Below are 14,620 nucleotides of genomic sequence, written 5' to 3'. Positions count from 1 at the left end.
TCCTCCTGCCTTGGACTCCCAGTGTTGGGGTTGCAGGTGTGAGCCACAACAACTGGCCCGTATTATTATTTCTGAAGATCTTTTATATGTGAAAAAATAGTCCATTGTTATTTCAGTTTTATAGCCACTTAAAAAAAATGTGTATTGGTGCAAAAACTTTGTTCTTTGATGATAAATTTCATTAAAACAGTCAAAAATTATTATAAGTTGGTTGAATGAAGTGAATGGTTAATCTGGGTTATTCTGGTTTGGGCTGAATGTACATGGGACTCTGAAGGGGTCATACCCCAGTTCTACCACTCCTGGGTCCTCAGGAGACTCAGCCTCAGCACCTTGCTCTCCCATGGCAGCAAACGCCTCCCTCCCTAAGAGACTGACTGTGCTCAGCTCTGGTCAGGGCAGGCTGCACAGGGCTTTCGCTGGATGACCCAGTAGGCAGACTAAGTGTGTGCCTTTAGGGGCCCAGCAAAGCAGCGGTACTAAATAGATTTGGAGGAAAGGATGTTGATGTGTTTTTAAAAACATGGAAGTAGTTGGCTGGGCGCGGTGGGGCGCCGTGGCTCACGCCTGTAATCCCAGCACTTGGGAGGCTGAGGCAGGTGGATCACGAGGTCAGGAGATCGAGACCATCCTGGCTAACATGGTGAAACCCCATCTCTACTAAAAATACAAAAAATTAGCTGGGCGTGGTGGTGGACGCCTGTAGTCCCAGCTACTCGGGAGGCTGAGGCAGGAGAATCGCTTGAACCCGGGAGGCGGAGCTTGCAGCGAGCCGAGATCGCGCCACGGCACTCCAGCCTGGGCGACAGAGCGAGACTCCGTCTCAAGAAAAAAAAAAAAAAAAGATTTCCTTTGTGGAAAATCAAAATAATTGAATTTATTCTTGGGCCAGAGATACCCCAAACAATCTTAGCTTTGTTTTTATGACATTATACATGAAGTTATCTAAATCAGGTTTTTTTTTGTTGTTGTTTTGGTTTTTTTTTTTTTTTTTTTGAGACGGAGTCTTGCTCTGTTGCCCAGGCTAGAGTGCACTGGCGCGATCTCGACTCACTGCAAGCTCCGCCTCCCGGGTTCACACCATTCTCCTGCCTCAGCCTCCCCAGTAGCTGGGACTACAGGTGCCCGCCACCATGCCTGGCTAATTTTTTGTATTTTTAGTAGAGACAAGGTTTCACCGTGTTAGCCAGGATGGTCTCGATCTCCTGACCTCATAATCCACCTGCTTCGGCCTCCCAAAGTGCTGGGATTATAGGCGTGAGCCACTGCGCCAGGCCTAAATCATGTTTTGTGTGGTTTTTTTTTGTACTTGTTTCTTTTATATATATATATATTTGTATATATATATTTATATATATATTTATATATTTATATATGTATATATATTTATATATTTATATATGTATATATATTTATATATATTTATATATGTATATGTGTGTGTGTGTGTATATATATATATATATATATATATATATATATACAGAGAGAGAGAGAGAGAGAGAGATAGGGCCTTGCTATGTTGACCAGGCTGGTTTCAAACTTTGGCCTCAAACGATCCTTCCATCTTGGTCTCCCAAAGTGCTAGGATTACAGGTGTGAGCCAACGCACCCAGCCTGGTACTTGTTTCTTGTAAGATGTTCTAGTTCTAACTCTTCTTCTTCAGACCTACTGATCTTGGATTATACTTTCTGTAATACTTTATCTTTTGGTTCCAAATGGCTGGTTTTCAGAAAAGCCCCCTTAGCTCTGATGCTACCGTTCTGCTCTTTGATGTTTTTAATCTCCTTGCTATAGCTATGAGGGATTCACCATGTGTGTTTATCTATTAAAAGAAATCCCATTTTTCCCTTTGAGGTCCCATTGCCATCCTTTAAAACACTCAAGATATCAAGCACCCCATATCAATGACATATTTTTATGCTTTCTTGTTTATGATTAAGTTTCATTTTTAATTAAAAATTTTGAATAGGTCATACTTGCACACCTGTCACAAAATTAAAGATATACAAAATGGGCTGGGCGTGGTGGCTCACGCCTGTAATCCCAGCACTTTGGGAAACCGAGGTGGGTGGATCACCTGAGGTCAGGAGTTCGAGACCAGCCTGATCGACATGGAGAAACCCCATCTCTACTAAAAATACAAAAAAATTGGCCAGGCGTGGTGGTGCATGCCTGTGATCCCAGCTACTCGGGAGGCTAAGGCAGGAGAATCACTTGAACCCGGGAGGCGGAGGTTGCAGTGAGCCAAGATTGCGCCATTGCACTACAGCCTGGGCAACAAGAGCGAAACTCTGTCTCAAAAAAAAAAAAACGTATACAAAATGATAAATAATGAAAAAACTCTCTCTTTCATCTTGCCCTTTAGATACCTTGTTCCCCCTCAGGGAGTTATTCTGTGTTAACGGTTTCCAGTCCAAAAGCTATGTTTTAAGGCATAATTATATTTCTGGCCCCCTCTCTAAAGTCCCTCAATTACTAATCATATTAACTTTGTAGAAGGGTGTATCACAACATTATACTGAAAAATAAGCTGAATATTCAAAAGTGTTCAAGCAGTCGGAATACTTTGGAATATAATATGACATGTCAAACTGGTGTCTGACATGGATGGCTTCTGGGTGGATGCAAGTCCCTAAATGTCCAGCCTTCCTTCTGTGCATTTGCTTTGCCTGCCTACATACCCACTCCCTCCTCTCAAATGCACAAATAATGCACATTCGCCTTCCTGTTTGCTTTCTCTTAAGCCCAAGGCTTGTTAATCTGGGATCCTTTAGCTCCTAGATCCACGTGCACATGAAATGATATGTAAAACGTTGTGGAATAATATTTATATGTGCTTTTTATATTTTAATGGGGAAAAGGAAGTATACATGGCTTTCATCTGATGTTCTATCTCCAGTCTATCTCTGTCTTCTTTATTCTGCCTGAACCTTCAAACTCCTGGTTCCTTCTGTCACTCAAAAGATGACTTTGCTTCCCCATTGAGGAATGCAGTTGAGCTCCTTATTTCATATAACCTTCCCTTCATTTCAATATATTATAGAGGATGTTGAGTAAGGTTTTTTTCTATTGCCCTGGAATTGGTGAGTAGGGTCCAAAGCTGGGACAAAGAGGACTAAACACTGCACGTTCTAGAGAGAGTTGCTAATAATTGGAGTCAGAGCTCCTCTCCAGGGCTTACAAAGAGGTAGCAGAAGTGGCCCTGCAATTTCCAGCCAACCGATACCTTACCACCCCACCTCCATTCCCAGGCTATATAAGATAAAAGATGACTGAAGGGAGGCTGTCATGAGCCTAGCAGGGAGTACTTTTCCCTCCTTTCCCCCCTTAAAGTAAGCAAGGGAGTGTGAAAAAGATCTGCATGAAAGAGAGATTGATTTCTCATTCCTTGGTTAAACTATCTGTTTAGACAGTGGATTTGTTCAGCTCTGCACCAATCTGAGAAGAGGAAAGGCAATTAGAGAAAGGAGGAAGGGCAGAGTGAGGGGATAGTAGTGGAATAGTCTGCATTCATTCTGTTTGGCTTAGCAAGGGTATGTGAGTTTCTGTGATCAAAGGGACACTGAGGAAGATCGCGGGCTTGAGCCATCATGCTGGTAACCCATCCAAAAGGCTGCCTGCTGAACAGAAGTTAGGAGGGTTAAAGAGATGGCTTGGATCAGGATTGTCTGCATTAGGGCACAACTCAGTGGAGAGGCCCAGCAGGACCTTCTAAAGAACTCACATAACTGTCTCATAAGAGAGCCAGCATCTTTTTTTTTAAGATGGGGTCTGTTGCCCAGGCTGGAGTATAGTGTTGTGATCATGGCTCATTGCAGCCTGAATCTCTTGGGCACAAGTGATCCTCCTGCCTCAGCCTCCCAAGTATCTGGGACTGCAGGTATGTGCCACCACATTTGGCTAATTTAAAAAAGATTTTTTTAGAGACAGGGTCTCCCTGTGTTGCCCAGGCTGGTCTCAAACTCCTGGGCTCAAGTGATCCTCCTGCCTCAGCCTTCCAGTGCCTTGAGATTACAGGCATGAGCCACCGTGCCCAAGAAAGATAGCATTTTGACATCTGCCAAACAACAGGTTGGCATGGCCTGTCAGCAAACAGTGGTTTGTGATAACTACCTCGTTAAATAAAAAGAGAGTTGTTCTTTTCCTCCCTGCCCTCCTCCTAGTTCTCAACCACCAGGGAGCTAAAACCCTTCTAGAGAACCTTCCAGAGAAGTAGAAGAGGAGGAGCAGAATCAATAGAAGGGATCATATTCTCCTCTCCACTGCAGGTTCCTTAAGCCATGGCTTAAGATGAGTTCTGCATTGGACCTGAGACTGGAGTTTTAAGCCATATTGGACTGAGTCTTTAAATAACCAAAAGGGAGCAGAGTATTATGGACTCTGACCATGATGTTGTGAAGAGGTACAAAAGAGACATTTGTCATGGCACAGATGAAGACTGTGATGGGTGGCAGGTTATGTTTATACCTGACCAAGCTCAGTGCTCAACAGATAAGTTAAATTTATCCATCATGAAATCTATCCCTGAATCCATTGTCCCAACTTTCCCTGCAGTCTCAGAGGAATTTCTTTTTCTTTTAAAGTGAATCCCTGGCTGGGCGCAGTGGCTCACACCTGTGATCCCAGCAATTTGGGAGGCTGAGGAGGGTGGATCACTTGAGCTCAGGAGTTCAAGATCAGCCTGGGCAACATGGTGAAACTCCATCTACCAAAAATACAAAACAAACAAACAACAACAAAAAACAACCAACCAGGCATGGTGGTGTGCATCTGGGGTCCCAGCTATTTGGGAGGCTGAAGTGGGAGGATTGCTTGAGTCTCAGGGGATGGAGGTTGCAGTGAGCCGAGGTGGCGCCACTACACTCCAGCCTGGGTGACAGAGTGAGACTCCATCTCAAAATATAAATAAATAATAAAAATAAATTGAATCCCTTCATCCATACTCATATATCCATTGAGAAAACATTTATTTGAATTCTAGAATGTACTGCCAATGTGAGGTACAAAGATTAAGGACGATAAAATTCCTTCTCATGGAATACACAATCTAATGGGGTAGAAAGTATCTACTTTAAAACCAATGTATTAAATTAAATTGAAAAGTGGCCTGAGTAAGCCTCAAAGAAGAGTAATTAGAACTCAAGGGAAGAGAAAACATTTCAGGCTGACAGAAAACCCATGGGCATGGAATAACATGGCCCACTTAGAGGACTATAGATAGTTCTATATGTTTAGAAGGCATATGTGTCTGCAGAGGAGGCTGGAGGGGAAGATGGAGCCAGGACCACCTGGTGGGCTGAGATTCTTGTTCTCCATCCTGCAGGCTAGTGGCTCTGAACAGCAGTAGTACTTTTCCTGGAGGGGCATTTTGGCAGATGGTGGGTGCGCAGGAGGTAGTGGGGGTGGGGGGAGGGGGTGGAGGGCAGGTGGGAGGGGTGGGGGGGAAGGGGGCATTTTCTTGGTTGCTATAGTGATGAGAGTGGGTGCTACTTGCACTGTAATAGTTGGAGGCCACAGATGTTAGACTCTGCAATGTGAGGACAGTTCCACATAATTCAGAATGTATTCCATGAGCGAAGAAATTTTACTTTGTTTTGGTTGTTAATCCTTGTACCTTGACACTGGCAATACCTTTTAGGTGTCAAATAAATGTCCTGAATTCGGCATGATTTAGATATCCTGAGTTCTGCACAGTCTTCAAATATTCCACCAAACAGTTGTGCAGGGTGTTATATATAAATACATCTGGTCTGTTATTGCTTATCCTAACACTGGTGTTTAATCCAGTATCTTTCTTTATGGAGTGGCTTCTGATCTTTAAATCAAAATTTATTCATTCCTTGTAATTAGAGGGAATCATCTAATTACAATGAGCTGAGTGCCTCCTTTGGTGTTCTATCACAGTTATATCCAACCATTTACATATTGAAATACCTGTTTTTAAAATAAGTTATTGTCTTTTATTTCTCTCGTTTTATTTTTTTGAGATAGCATCTCACTCTGTTGCCCAGGCTGGAGTGCAGTGGCGTGATCTCGGCTCACTGCAACCTCCGCCTCCCAGGTTCAAGGGATTCTTGTGCCTCAGCCTCCTGAGTAGCTGAGATTACAGGCGCCTGCCAACATGCCCGGCTATTATTTCTCTTCTATATTACAGTTAGGACATTTTATTGATGTTTTGAAATTATGTGTAGAGAGAGGTTGTATTATCTATGCATTTTGTTTTAAGTTGGTAAAGGTGCCATTAGAAAATAATTGTTAGAAGGAAGATTTAGGTTTGGTAGCATCAAGAGTCAGCGTTTCGTCACTGATTTTCAAAGTGTTATTTTGAGTTGCAGCGCTCAAACATTTTTGTTCATGAGCTCCTTAAAATAATAACCCACTCACACAATTTTAAATTGAAATCGAACTTTATTATTACGAGGTTTTTTGTTTTTGTTTTTGTTTTTTGAGACGGAGTCTCGCTCTGTTGCCCAGGCTGGAGTGCAGTGGCATGACCTCGGCTCACTGCAATCTCCGCCTCCTGGAATCAAGTGATTCTCCTGCCTCAGCCTCCCGAGTAGCTGGGATCACAGGCGCGTGCCACCATGCCTGGCTAATTTTCGTAGTTTTAGTAGAGACGGGGTTTCTCCATGTTGGTCAGGCTGGTCTCAAACTCCTGACCTCAGGTGATCCACCATCCTAGACCTGCCAAAGTGCTGGAATTACAGGTGTGAGCCACCGCGCCAGGCCACATAAAGCGGACTTTTAACTATTTTATTGAATAAAGTACACCAACTATGAAATAAGTTACTTCATTTTTTTTTTTTTTTTTTTTTTTGAGACGGAGTTTTACTCCTGTTGCCCAGGCTGGAGTGCAATGGTGTGATCTCGGCTCACTGCAACCTCCGCCTCCCGGGTTCAAGCTATTCTCATCCCTCAGCCTCCCGAGTAGCTGGGATTACAGGCATGCGCCACCACGCCTGGCTAATTTTTGTATTATTAGTAGAGACGGGGTTTCTCCATGTTGGTCAGGCTGGTCTCTAACTCCCGACATCAGGTAATCCACCCACCTTGGCCTCCCAAAGTGCTGGGATTACAGGCGTGAGCCACCACGCCCGGCTAGTTACTTTTTTTTTTTTTTGAGATGGAGTCTCACTCTGTCCCCCAGGTTGGAGTGCAGTGGCTCAATCTCTGCTCACTGCAAGCTCCGCCTCCCGGATTCACGCCATTCTCCTGCCTCAGCCTCCTGAGTAGCTGGGACTACAGGCGCCCACCACCATGCCCTGCTAATTTTCTGTATTTTTAGTAGAGACATGGTTTCACCATGTTAGCCAGGATGGTCTCGATCTCCTGACCTCGTGATCCGCCCACCTCAGCCTCCCAAAGTGCTGGAATTACAGGCGTGAGCCACCCCGCCCAGGCCTTAATTTTTTTATTCATGGATTTTATTCAATGTAGCTGAAGTATTTTTGTGGCTTGTAAAACTTTTCAGTTTAATTTTCTCTATTTTATTTTTAATTGACAATAATTATACATACTTATGAAATACAATGTGATGTTTTGATACATGTATAGTGTGTAATTATCAAATTAAGGCAATTAGTATCTCAAAAATTTATCATTTCTTTGTGGTAAGAACATTCAAAATCCTCTCTTCTAGCTATTTTGAGAAATACAATAATATTGTTAACCAAAGTCACCCTACTGTGCAAGGGAACATTGGAACTTACTCCTCCTGTCTATCTGTAACTTTGTTGGCCCACCTCACCCCATCTACACCTCCTGCCTATGCTTCCCAACCTCTGGTAATGATTATTCCACTCTGTACTTCTAAGAGATCAGTTTTTGTTTGTTTTTTTTTTTTGGATTCCACATATGAGTGAGATCCTGTGGTGGTCTAATGTCCTCCAGGCTCATCTATGTTGCTGCAAATGACAGGAATTCATTCTTTTTTTTATGGCTGAATAGTATTCCAGTGTGTAGATATACCACATTATCTTTATCCATTCATCTGTTGAGGGACACTTGGGTTGATTCTGTATCTTGGCTACTGTGAATAAAGCTGCAATAAACATGGGAGTGCAGACATTTCTTCAACATACTGATTTCATTTCCTTTGCATAAATACCCACTAGTGGGATTACTGGATAAGAAGGTAGTTCTGTTTTTAATTTTTTGAGAAACCTCTATACTGTTTTTCATTATGGCTATACTAATTTATGTTCCCACTAGTATAAAAGTTCTCCTTTCTTCACATCCTCATGAGCATTTGTTATTTTTTGTCTTTTTGATAATAGCCATTCCAACCGGGATGAGATGGTATTTCATTGAGGTTTTGATTTGCATTTCCCTGATGATTTGAGCATTTTTTCATATACCTGTTGGCCATTTGTATGTCTTCTTTTGAGAAATGTCTATTTTACCCATTTTAAAAATCATATTATTTGGGATTTTTTTTTGCTATTGAATTGTTGAGTTCCTTATATAGTCTAGGTATTAACCCCTTAGATGTATAGTTTGCAAATATTGTTTTCCATTCTGTAGCTTGCCTCTTCATTTTGTTGACTGTCTCCTTTGCTGTGAAGAAGCTTTTTAATTTGATGCAATCCCGTTTGTCTATTTTTGCTTTGGTTGCCTGTGCCCAGTCCAATGTCATGAAGGGTTTTTCCTGAATTTTTTTCTAATGCTTTCATGGTTTCCAGTCCTTACATTTAAGTCTTTAATCCATTTTGAGTTGACTTTTGTAAGTGGTAAGAGATAGGGGTGTTTATTTATTTATTTAGAGACAGAGTTTTGCTCTTGTCGCCCAGGCTGGAGTGCAATGACACTATTTTGGCTCACTGCAACCTCCGCCTGTTGGGTTCAAGTGATTCTCCTCCTCCCTCAGCCTCTCAAGTAGCTGGGATTGCAGGCACCTGACACCACACCTGGGTAATTTTTGTATTTTTAGTAGAGATGGGGTTTCACCATATTGGCCAGGCTGGTCTCTTGGCCAAGCTGGTCTTGAACTCCTGATCTCTTGATCCACCCGCTTCAGCCTCCCAAAGTGCTGGGATTACAGGTGTGAGCCACCGTGCCCTGCCCTATCTCTATATGTTTTTAAAATAGAAGACAGGGTCTCACTATGTTGCCCAGGCTGAACTTGAACTCCCAGTCTCATCAGATCCTCCTGCCTTAGCCTTCCGCGTAGCTGAAACTATAGGCACACACCACCCCGCTCAGCTGAAAACACCCCATTTCTAATGCTAAGCTTTACTCTTCACAGAATATGGATATGGTGGGGAAAGACAGGAAGCCCCATTCATTTAAGGCACTTTGATTCATCTTCACAAGTTTCCCTAGACCAATAGTTGATTTATATACCCTTTTTCTTGGTGCTCCAAAGGTTTTTACACCCTAGAATAATTCATCATAATAAAATTTGGCTTGGGGGAGGGACATGCCTTTCTGTTGTAAACTGGGAGGGTTGTTGTCAGCACAACTGTTGTGGGCACAGGTCATTCTCAGGCAGATCAGTTTTGGGACTGAGTACATAAGGAAGTTCAGGGTCTGGAGATGGATTCCCTTAAAGCCATCCGCACAAACATAGTCCTTGGAAAGCCTTTTTGTGCTACTACTGTTTGAAGGCTGCTGCCCAGAGGTTCCCTGAAGGTGCCTCAGGGGTTCTGTTTGAGAATGAGGTGAAGGCAAGGGGTTTCTGGGCCCACCCCCACTGTTTCATCTGGAGCAGCTGGGCTCTTTTTTTTTTTTTTTTTCTGTTTTACGTGTACATTTTCATTTGAAGGAATGGTTTTGCTGCTAAAAATAACAGTGTGAAAAACATAGCCTCCAAGGGGGACCATTTAAAGATTTTAAGCAGTGATGTGACATAATTAGGTTTTTGTTTCAAAAGGTCACTTTGGCACCTGAACACATCGTGGAGGCTGGACTGGAGGGAAGTGAGACTGGAGAGAACCAGAGAGAACGCAGAGTAAGAACTGGCCACTCTGGGCTCCATCCCAGGGTCAACATCCACTTTAGATGGAGCCAGGGTTCATGGCTTGCCAGTCTCCACCCAGCTGCTTCTCCCATTCACATTTCCTGCCTGGCCCATGACCACCTTTGCCTTTGCGACCCCTGCCTTTGATTGTTTTTCGTCTTGGATATCCAGTCAGCCACCAAATCCTGTTGTTTCTTCCCTCAAATTACCTCAGATTTGTTCCTCTCTCCATTACTATCCCACCATCCTAGATTAGACACTTCAGGCTTGGGTTTCTCCAGGAACCTCTTCATGGTTCTTCTTGCTTTCAGTCTCTCTGCCCACCAATCTTACGTCGCCACTGCTTAGCTTCTCTTTGTTCTTCATGACATACTGCAGTACAGTTTTGTCCATTTTTGCTTCAGATTTCTCCTCTTCTTCCCAGTCTTTGGCTTCTGTAGAAAATTCTAAGCAGAGCAGAAGATTAAAATAGTGACTAGTGCATTTCCAGTCTCTAGAAGCGGTGACAACTATGTTTACTTTGCCTCTTTTTATGCCAGATATTTGTAGAGTTAGCAGGACTTAAAAGGCAAGGGGACACCTTTCCCTGTTGCCACTTGCCTCGTGCCACTTTTTCCTCAGTGAAAAATTTTGTGAAGAAGTGGAATTTGAAATTGAGTGGGTAAGAGATTATTTCAGGGAATATTATATTTGAGACTTCATGCTATCGGATGATCCCAAGGGGTGGTAAATAACTACTGGGGTTGGTAATAATGATGAAGGGTGGTAATAGGAAAATACGGAAACAATCTATGTACCTAGGAAGATGGGCCAAGTGTGAGAGAGCAGAGAAGACCTGGGGCCTTCCTGGACACTCACAGAGGTGCTGGTCCAGGCCCTGATGGAGCAGACAGGTGAAACATGGTTCACCTGGAGCTTGAATCATCAAGGAAATCAAGGTATGTGGTTGCTTCTCCTGACAATTCTTAAATTCCTCTCTTAGGAGTCTTTGGCTGTCTATGAAACAATTTCCATGGGAAAATGACTTGTTTGGACTGTATTTTCACAAAGCTGATATTTCTGGCCCTTAGAATATGATACCTGTTTGTCTTTTAAAACATATATCTATTCAGGTAAGTTGGAAGCTGAGATCTGATTTGAAAACATTTTGAACTTACAAAGACATGTATGAATTCAAAGTAAAAACCCTTGACCCTTTAAACAATCACAGCATTGCCCAACCCTGCCCCCATTTTTTTTTGAGACAGAGACCTGCTCTTTCCCCCAGGCTGGAGTGCAAAGGTGCGATCTCAGCTCACTGCAACCTCCACCTCCCGGGTTCAAGCGATTCTCCTGCCTCAGCCTCCTGAGTAGCTGGGATTACAGGTGCCTGCCACCACGCCCAGATAATTTTTGTATTTTTAGTAGAGATGGGGTTTTGCCATGTTGGCCAGGCTGATCTTGAACTCCTTACCTCAGGTGATCTGCCTGCCTTGGCCTCCCAAAGTGCTGGGATTACAGGCATGAGCCACTATGCCTGGCCCACAGCAGCCCTTTGAGGCTGTTGAATATCTGTGAGAAGATGAACTGGATCTTAGATCTACAACCATACTGTGCACTGCTGCGTGGCTGAGAGGGAAGTAGGAGTTGGAGGGGAACTGGAGGTTTGACCTGATTTCAGGATTCTGTCTCTCTCTTACGGGGCTAAAATAAAGAATGCAGAATTTGAATAAAGTCTCTATTTGCTTTCTATATACTTTACTACATTTCTTTTTCTACATTACTTTCTCCTTTTCCTATTGAGATGTGTTGTGAAGTGTATCTTTCCTGCCTTATTTGATCTACCTTTCTATGGCTGTTCTCTGCCCCCTGTTGGCAGGTTCTCTTGGACCTGTCCGTCTGTGTGCAGGGGACAATTGCATGGAGTCAAAGCCCGTTTCTGCTAGTCAGGCCAACAGAGAAGATATTTTGTTTTCTGGAATTCTGTAGGCCTGGGAAGCATGATCTGGTGTAGAACAAACCTGAGGATCCAGATTCAGCTGTACAAATAGATTTGTTATAAAACGTTTAATGCTGTCAGTTTGGGGCATCAGAGCCTATCATGAAAATTAGCACGAGCCCGAATCCCATGGTGGTTGCAGAGTTCAGCTAGGGTCTTGAGGCACCTTTGGCCTGAGTGTAACCAGGATTAGGATTTCTTTTAAAGAAGGGACAGGGCATCTTGGAAACCATAGGAGATCCTAGCAGCTGGCCAATTTGATGCTCTGCAGTTTAGTTCTGGATCAGAAATAAAGTGTTTGGGGCCGGGTGTGGTGGCTTACGCCTGTAATCCCAGCACTTTGGGAATCTGAGGCGAGTGGATCACTTGAGGTCAGGAGTTCGGGACCAGCCGGCCAACATGATGAAACCCTGTCTCTACTAAAAACAAAAATTAGCTGGGCATGGTGGCAGGCGCCTATAATCCCAGCTACTTGGGAGGCTGAGGCAGGAGAATCACTTGAACCTGGGAGATGGAGGTTGCAGTGAGCCAAGATTGCGCCACTGCATTCCAGCCTAGGTAACAGAGTGAGACTCCATCTCAAAAAAAGAAAAAAAAAAAAAAAGAAATAAGGTGTTGGCTGACCCTATCCAGAAGAAATTGTAGCTGGTATCTGTCTGTGGATTAGAAGAAGGCCATGACAGTGCTACAGAGAGAAAGTTGGACCCTAGTTGGTTGCTGCTTAGGCCAGTAGAATCTAGATTTCCTAGGTTTTCTATGTATTGCAGCATGGTCACCAAATACAGCCAAAATATTATTGCCCATATCAATGAGAGCAGTGAAAGCTTGGATAGTGGGATATATACATAACTGAAGGTCTCATTTATCTAATATTTTCAGCTTCCCCTCAAACATGAAAAAATAAACACCAAAAGCCTTTCACTGTGTGTTAATAAAAAACCTCATTAGGGGATTTATCTTTTATCTCCCCACTCCTTCCCACTTCCCTTTTGTCTTTTGAAATTTATTTTTAGTTTTTACTTATGTTTTCTTTTTCTTTCTTTTTTTTTTTCCTTTGGAGATGGAGTCTTGCTCTGTCGCACAGTGCTGCGATCTCTGCTCACTGCAACCTCCGCCTCCTGGATTCAAGTGGTTCTCCTGCCCCAGCCTCCCAAGTAGCTGGGATTACAGGTGCCCACCACCACGCCCAGCTAATTTTTGTATTTTTAGTAGAGACGAGATTTCACCTTGCTGGCCAGCCTAGTCTCGAACTCCTGACCTCAAACAATCCTCCCACCTTGGCCTCCTAAAGTGCTGGGATTACAGGCGTGAGCCACTGCATCAGACTCCTTCCACTTCTTTTTTTTTTTTTTTGAGACAGGGTCTTGTTGTCACCCAGGCTGCCTCTATCCTCCGGGCTCAAGCGATCCCCCCACCTCAGCCTCCCAAGTAGCTGGGACCACAGGTTCGTGCCACCATATCCGATTGATTTGTTTGTTTTTTAATAGACATTATAGGCATTACAGGCAAGAGCCACCGTGCTTGGCCCCTTCCTACTTTCTAGTTAAGTGGCCAATTGGGAGGAAGAGGGAAAGGCAAAATGCTTGAATGTTTAATCCCTAACATAATGAAGAATTGCCCTTAATGTTCAGAATAATGACATACGATGCGCTTGTACTTGCTTAGGAGTCTGGGTGACAGTGGTAGTGGTGGCTGATCCTCACTGAGGGCTGCAGGTGTTCCAGAGAGACTCGCCTGGGTTTGGTAGCTATTAGATTGTAAGCACAGCTTTCTACAGTAAGTTCCACGAGTCAGCAAAATATCTGTAAAGAGCCTCTCCTTGGAGACCATGAAACCTGCATTTTAATCTCTCTTTTGCAACTGAAAAGCCATGTGGGATTGGGGGAGAGGAGCAAGTAAGGACACTGAGACTTTCCTCTCTGGGATTTGGTTTTCAATTATCTTTAAATGAGACGGTTAAACAATATATTTCTATGATTCCTCTTAGCCCTGCCATTCTGTAATTCTTTCAGAAATTTTGTCATTTTGGATTTGCTTGTCTCATAAAACAGTGTGTAGTTATTTAAAAATCAACTATTCTATTTGGTTGACTTGGTCTAAAGCATTTCTCATGTTGTCTCGTCGTTCTTTTGACTGTTCCTTTCTTTTTTTTTTTTTTTTTTTTTTTTTTTTTTTTTTGCCTTGGCCAGATAGGACAAAATTCCTTTTCACTACAGTATTGGGATCCTGGAACTAGAGTTACCACCCCTCTGCGTTAAAGAAGGAGCTGTCCTGAGGCTTCCATCTCTACTGGGCTTGAGGCAAGAGCATTGTCGGGGCGGCCTGTTCTTGGCCTCTGTGCCCCAGGGATTGCAAATGTATGTTCCTCAAAGGTAAGGGCTGTATCATTCGGCTTTCTTTGTATTCACAGGTACAACTTGTGCTGGGCAGCCCGTGTTCAATAAATATCGTGCCTAAGGGTAAAGTGCCATTGTCCTTAATTTCCCCCAGCAAACCACTAGGTGTCGCCTTCATCTCAGGGAAACCATGCCCGTCCTCGCCCTATACACTCCCACCCCACTCCAGGGCTCCAGGAGCGCTCTTAGCTTGTGATTTCTGGAGAAATAGGTTGAAGTGGGAGAGAAACCGTGGCTCTTAGCGCGGGCAGAGAATGGGCTTATGTGCATGTCCTTTATGACAG

General features: G+C 43.4%; 1 protein-coding gene across 2 annotated transcripts in view; it reads left to right on the top strand.

Annotated features, from left to right (window-relative positions):
• The window catches only part of RGP1 (RGP1 homolog, RAB6A GEF complex partner 1), a 38,742-nt gene extending 24,338 nt beyond the window's left edge, over positions 1–14,404 (top strand). For both annotated transcript variants that reach the window (XR_004031389.1, XR_004031390.1), the window contains 2 exons: positions 9,876–10,900; positions 14,130–14,404. The gene's annotated coding sequence lies outside the window, so the exon portion shown is untranslated. The remainder of the gene's footprint in view (positions 1–9,875; positions 10,901–14,129) is intronic.
• The last annotated feature ends 216 nt before the right edge of the window (positions 14,405–14,620 follow it).

The sequence above is a fragment of the Nomascus leucogenys genome, chromosome 8 (assembly GCF_006542625.1).
Source record: "Nomascus leucogenys isolate Asia chromosome 8, Asia_NLE_v1, whole genome shotgun sequence".
Classification (NCBI taxonomy): Eukaryota; Metazoa; Chordata; class Mammalia; order Primates; family Hylobatidae; genus Nomascus; species Nomascus leucogenys.
Note: the sequence above shows the minus strand (reverse complement) of the source record. Positions and strands in the feature narration are given on the sequence as shown.